Consider the following 7,909-nt stretch of genomic DNA (forward strand, 5'->3'; position numbering starts at 1 on the left):
AATGAGATATTTCATTCAAGATTCTTTTCTTTGACGGGTTTTTCTACTGTTCACCGATGAAGCACACTATGGTGTGAGAAATTTCGTAAAGCGGTTATTCTAAGCAACTTAGTACTGCACCGGATACTGTTACGCTGACATCTCAAAATAACCTTTTTTATTTTGTGGCTTATACAAAATCTAATTTAGTTTTTGTTTTAACGGTAAGTCTTTGAATTTTAAGTAATTTTGTTAGTCCATATATATATATATATATATAATGTGCTTATTATGGTTGAGGGATAACCCGTTCAAATCATATATCTTGAAAAATATATATAATATTTATGAGTTAGACTTTTTTATATAATATTTATGATTTAGATTTTTTTTATATATTATTTATGAGTTAGAATTTAGGTATAATTTTAAAATAGTAAGATTCGTAGATTATAAACAAAAATATAAAATGATGTTAAATATCGTTTATTAAGCTTAAAACTTATTAAAAATTATTTATTATATGTATTATTAATCAAAATATTATTCAATTAAAAATAAATATAACTGACTTTTTTTTTGCATTTACTTTAATTAAAATTTAATACAATAAAATTTGTCTTATTGATATTGAGAAGTGTGTCATCATCACTTAATGTTATTTTTTAATGAATCTTAACTAAAATAAAATTTAAATCTATTAAAAAATAAACGATATCTTTTTATACCTTATTCATCATTCATGAATTTTAATTAATTAAAACAAAACACTCTATTTCTTTATTCTCTTTACAAGTTTTATGGTTATGATTATTAAGTAGAGTTGTCAAAATAGAGATCATATGATTTGACTCAACCTATTACAGATTGACTAGTTAGTGAGTTAATCCAACTCGACCCATTACGAGTTGATGGATTAAACGGATTGGTTCATTTAATTAAAAAAATACAATTTTTTTTTTCAGTCCCAACAAAGCTACATTATAATCGTGATTGAAATCTAAATAAACTTTCATACAACCCAAAATAATGTTTAACCACAAATACAAACAAAAATCACAAAAATATTAAGTTTTCATTTATCAACCTAATAAATTAACTACAATAAACAGCTCAACCAAATTCAAATAAACAGGGGTTGGTGAGTCAACCTAACTCATCACGTGTTTAATCTGAATGGATTATAACCTATTTTGACGGTTCTAAGTTAAGGGTTCATAAAGTAATTAAGTTTTAAAACTTAAATTCAATGAAATATTTAACAAAATAATTAATTTTATTTTAATAATTTATTATTTTTATTAAAGAAAATAAAATACACTATTCATATTACGATTCATAATTTACAATTTTATAAATCTTTTACGATGTTAATCATAATTTTGATATTTACTAGCTGGCAAGAACATGCCACAGTTATCCATAAATATGTTTTCGTCATTTTCTATATTAGTTTATAGGACAGGTGTTTGGTAGAAAACATAAATATGCTTCCGTCATTTTCTAAATGGTTAATTAATAGAACACGTGTTAGGTACAAAACAGAAAGGTTTACAAAGTAGGACAGGGAAATTCGTAGAAATTGTTTCACACATGTATATTATTTCTTTTATTTACTGTAACAAAATACTTTTAGTTTTTTGATACCATAATAAATAATGAATGTGTAACTTTTTTATGGTAATTTAATAGAGATACTATTTTTATTGAGAGGTGAAAAATAATTCATTTGGAAATAAACTATAAAAAGGATGACATTTCATTCAAACATGAGAACATGAGCCTGATAAAAATATTGCGAGTAAAAGTATAATTATTATTATAAGGTTTAGGAAGTATTTCTTAAATAACAGTTGAAGATTAACTATTTCAAAGACAAAAAAAAAACGTGAGTGAATTTTTTCTTTTTTTAAGTAAAATATCACCTAATTTCCCTTTTTGTCTTTTTTTCAGACTATTATTGTAATTCATATAATAAATTATAGTACCCAAATGAAACATGCATTATTGTAGCCATTTGGTTCATAATATTTATATTTTACTTAGTCGGACTTGTGATGTTCATAGAAGAAACATAGTGCTAAATAAAAAAAGAAAATAAGAAATCTCTTATTGTAAATGAAGAACGGTTGGTCGGTTGTTTTATGATGTATCGTGATTATTAAAATTTGGAAGAATTGTTTAATGAAAGTTGCATTATGAGAGTTTGCACATTTTATAATCTATGACTTGTCCTTTCCTTATCTTTAAACGTTAAACGAATTTTTTATTTTATTTTTCTAGAAGAACAGTAGTAGGTTTCATTCTTCATTTTGTCAAGAATAAATCAATGTCAACAAGAAAAAATACAGTTAGTTTTTTTTTTTTTTAATTATCTATCCATTAAAAACTCTTGTATTCAACTCAAGTAGCATCATGAATGAAAAACCTGACATTGACATTGAATCTAGTTTTAGGATCATAACTTTTTTTTCTCTATATAATGTACCGAACTCTTCTGAGACTATATGATATATTTAAATATAATAATATTTTTTTATTCTTTATATTGGATGGCAAAGGAAAATGGAACATATTGTAACTAATTGAATACAAATACATTTATAATTTCGTTAAATACAACCCTCCTATGTATTAAGCATAAACAGTACTGAATTGTTATTATTAATTATTATTTTACAAGTATCTTCTTTTGGAGATAATCTTATTTAGGAGCTAACTTATCTCGCAGAGTAAACTAAGTGGTCTAGTTTAAGGATGTTTAAAAGAGGTTTTTTTTTTTTCGAAAAACTTACAATAGTATTATAAAAACTAATAAGGGTGTTACTCAATTCGAGGATTATTTCAAAACCTTCTCTCTTGTTGTCAAATTTATTATTGTACGCATCTTACACCAACGTCATCTGTTCATTCTATCAAAATTCATGTTGACGAGAGAGTCTTCTACCAGATCCTTCTTTATTTTGGCGTTTGGTTGGACTATTACTTTACTTGACTAACACCATGCTTGATATTAGTTTTGTTGTCCAACAACTCAGTCAGTTTGTTTCTTCTCCACGTGAACCACATATGTAACAGGCCTTACAAATCATTCGGTACTTAAAACATGTTACTGGCTATGACCTTTTGTATAGATCCAACATCTCTCTTACAATTCAGGTTTTTTCTAATTCTAATTGGACAACATGTGCCACTACCCGACGCTCTATTTTTTTATATTGTGTTTTCTTAGGCACCTCTTTGGTTGTTTGGAAGTCTAAGAAACAATTCATTGTTTCATGGTCTTCTTCTGAGACTGAGTATCGCGCCTTGACATCCCAGGTATGTGAACTGCAATGGATTCAATACCTTTTTCATAATTTGCATCTTTCTATTTTCACTCCTTACATTGCCTTTTGTGACAATAATTATGCTATTCACATTGTCAAGAATCCTACTTTTCATCAGAGAACCAAGCATATAAAACTTGATTGTCACATTATTCGACAAAAGCTTGTTAATGGTCTTATCCACCTTCTTCATGTTCATTCTACAAATCAACTTGCTGATATATTTACTAAGTCATTACATCCTTTTGCTTACCAGCTTGCTACTTTCAAGTTGAGCCTTTACAATCTTCATGCCCACCTTGAAAGGGGGTGACAAATATATTATATATCTTCTGCTTTTATTTATATCGATAAAGATATCATATATTTGATTCTATTTTATTATTATTAAATATTCTGTTTTATTAGGTTTTACAACGATTTTACTTTCTTCTCTATATGATGAGACATTATACTCTATATATTTATCAAGGTTCTAATCAATCAGTAAGCAACTTTAAGTTGTTTTCACTAAACACTTATTGTGCATATTTTTCCTTCCCATGACTTATACATATCTAACACTTATGAATACTTTTAACATTAATTTATGTATACTATGAAATAAAAATTCATTTATAATTTCATAATAAAAATAAGTATGAACAAAAAATTGTATCATAACTAGTATGACTGATAACAATAGATGAGTATATAAGTATAAATTAATATAAATAAATGTACAAAAGAAGATGAATCCCTCAATAACTAGTTGTAAACCCCTCGGTGTTTATATAAAAAGAACATATGAGATAAAAAATTATAAAAAAAAAGTGAAAATTATCTTATTGTCTCAAAATTTATATTGCCTTAAACTATTGTAAAACCAATTTATTTCTTAATCTAAAAAACCATTTTAGTTTTAATGAGTTAATTTTTTATATTCGTCTTTTAAGATATTTAGAGGTCGAGACATTAAGAATTAGGCTTAAATATACATTTAGTCATTATTTTTGTTGTTTTTATTCAATTTGGTCATCATTTTCGTTTTGTGTTCAATTAGGTACTTATTTTCGTCAAATTGTTGTCAATTTGATCCTTTTGATTAATGGTGTCTAAATAGTTAACGTTTTTTAACAGTACATATCACGTGTTAGCTCCTAGTTTTTATTTTTTTTAAATTAAAAAATATATATTTTTAATTTTAAAAAAAATATATTTTTAATTAAAAAAAAATTGTCTACGTATCAAGTCACAATTGTGCCACATGTCAATGCTAGTGCCACAAGTCAGTTTGTTGTTGTATTATCTTTTTTTTGTTCAATTAGTTCCTATATTCGTTATTTTTTTAATTTAGGCAAACTTTTTGTTAAAATAGAACAATTAAATTTTTTAAATTAACATTATTATTAGTTATTTTTTAAATTCAATTATAAATTATTATATTTAATTATAAATTGAATATAATTATTAGATTCAATCATTAAATAGAATATAATTATTTAAATATTACTAAAATGTAAGTATTAAAATTTTAAAAATATATATCAACATTTATAAAATTAATATTTAAATCTAAAATATTTAATATTTTTATAGCATTTTAGATATTAAAATTTAAAATATTTTATATTTAAATGTTAATTATATAAATATTAGTTTATTTTTCCAAAATATTTTTAAACATCAATTTTAAAAGTATTTTAGAATATAAATACTAGAAAAAAAACATTTAATAATTATATTCTTATAATATTTTAAATAATTATATTTTATTTAACAATTAAATATAAGAATTTTATTCAATTTATAATTAAATTTAATAATTTATAATTGAATTTAAAAAATAATTAATAAAAATGTCAATTTTAGAAAAAAATATTAAAATAATTTGTATAAAAGATATTAAATTTGGTGTCAATTTGAAAGGGATAAAATTAATTTATTTTAAAAAAATTGATACTAAATTGAACACAAAAAATGAATATAATGACTAAATTGAACAAAAGAAAAGATAACACAATCACAAATTGACACGTGACGAAATTGTGACTTGATACGTGAATAATTTTTTTGAAATTAAAAAAATTTACTTATTTTTTAAAAAATTAAAAAATTTATAAAAAGAAAAATCAGGAGATGACATGTGGTTTATACTATTCAAAAATGTTAACTATTTAAACACTCTTAATGAAAAAAAATTAAATTAACCAAAATTTTACGAAAATGAAGATCTAATTGAACATAAAATGAAAAAATATATATTTAAGCCTGAGAATTAAGTCTGATATAAGTTATGTTATTCCGGATTATTCTTGAAAATATTTTTACTGTGTTGTAAAAATTAAGAGAAATCCTATATATAACACATAGGGTACCGAAGAAGAGTGATAGTAGAGAAATAGTCCATTCAAATATTTGATATTTGACTCTTCTGTTAAGAATTATACATAATTTCAAATTATAAAAAAATAATGAAAAACATATGTCGTGTCTTCTTTCCTGCCACACACACACTTTTATCAATCATTGATCCATTTCTTTATCATTTGTTCTCTGTTTACTCTTTAGTTTGATAGTCTTTAACATAATTAAACAAAAACCATAATGCCTCTGAACATTTTTAAATGTCTATGAAAACACACTTCAATAAAAAAGACATTGCTTTAACATTAATAACATTGATACGCGTAAATCAATGTATTTTATGTGCATTAATGCAATTAACTATATAAAGTAGAGTTGTAAAAAAAACGAAAATACAATACATGAAAGCAAATTAATTAATATATGAAATTAAGAAACATGGGTTAGAACAATTATATCAGTTACCAATCATATCAATCACAGCCATATTGTCACCAATTGAGAGGGAAGATAAACCTATACTTCCAAATAGCAATTATTAATGGATCTTTATGCTTCAGCCAAGAAGACGTTAACTTCATCAAATGTGATGAGCGATGTTGAGTTGCTTAAAATTAAGATAGTGAATATTGATATTTAAATGGTAAAATTGTAACGTCTTAAAGATCTGATATTTTTGAGTTAAATTTCACGCATAATTATAAGATAGTAAAATTGATAAAATTATCGTATAAGATCGTAAAATCATATAAATCTAAGTTTTTTTATTTTATTTTCTATTTTACCGTCTCTTCATCTTTTTCATCGAATGAATATGGTTTAAATTAAACTTAAATCTAACTAAAAGTCTAAAAGTTGATGTACTTAAAAATTTTCATTGTTAACACCGGTTAGTTAAAAAGTAATATAATTATTTTTGTTCAACCACAAATTTTGGATACACAAAGGAAACATTTAATTTGTTTCTATAATTTCCTTTGAATTCTCTTTGTATCCCGAATTTTATTATTTAAATTTTAAAGGTGAAAATTTGATTAATTTCTACTCCAACAAAGAATCAATAATGATTTTATTGGTATCTCTTCCATTCGTTACTTTGCACTCACATAGTAAAAAAATCTAGCATATTTTCTTTTCCTTTTAGTTATAATTGAAATTAGGTCTTTTAGTTTTTATTTTTAATTTGAATGATTTATATTAGATAAAATAAGTTTAATGGAGTAGTGACTAACCGAAGAATTTTGTAAATTTAAGAAGTTTGATTAAGTATTGACAAGATTAATTTTATTTTCATAATGCGTGTTTGATGATATATATTATGTTTGTATAAGAAGTAAAATCTATTATCCATGTTACCCCACAATTTACGATTATATGAACCATTCACGGTCATAAGCTTAATCTCGATTTTATCTATCTTACTTATTATAGTCTTTAATATTAATTTGGAGTGATATTTTCTTAATGCTTATATGATAAAACCAATTGCAAAATTCATTTTACTAATCAATTTTATAAAATTGAGTTAAATTTAAAGTTCACTAATTAACATGATATGAGAACCAACTATGAGTTAAAGTCTATCTTAACAAAATTTATTATGGGTTGGATTGGATCTATTGTTTCATCCGTTAACAATTTACCATCGAATCACTCATTAATGTCTATTCTCATGCTAGCTCTATATATATATATATATATATATATATATATATATATATATATATATATATATATATATATATATATATATATATTAGCGCAAAGGAAATATGTTGAAAGTTCTAAATCGACTAATGATAAAGTTAATTTAAATTTTACTTTACAAACTAATTTTATAAAATTAAATTAAACTTAAAGTTTAATACTATGGACACATTATATCTTTTATGTCTAGATTCACCTATGACCACCCTGGTTGATACAATTATAACAAGTTTAGCTGTATACAATTGACCCAAATTTTATCGGTAAAAAAATTATCATTATTGTGTAATTTTTGCAAAAAAAATAAATCAGAAAGAGATTTTTATTTATTTATTTATTATTATTATTATTATTATTTAAATGGATAAATTGTGTTTGAAAAGCACAAGTTCATAACAAGTTCATATTAAAGAAGTCATTTTTTTTAAAACATTTTGAATAAATTATATTTAATATAAACGATTTTCAATTCTTTCTCTCTGTCAAAGTTGTATTCAATACACGATTTTGATTTGATTTATTTTAAATTTTATTGACGTTGTATACAA

This window comes from Vigna unguiculata, chromosome 1 (genome assembly GCF_037176805.1).
Source record: "Vigna unguiculata cultivar grain cowpea cultivar isolate G323 ecotype 2 chromosome 1, ASM3717680v1, whole genome shotgun sequence".
Classification (NCBI taxonomy): Eukaryota; Viridiplantae; Streptophyta; class Magnoliopsida; order Fabales; family Fabaceae; genus Vigna; species Vigna unguiculata.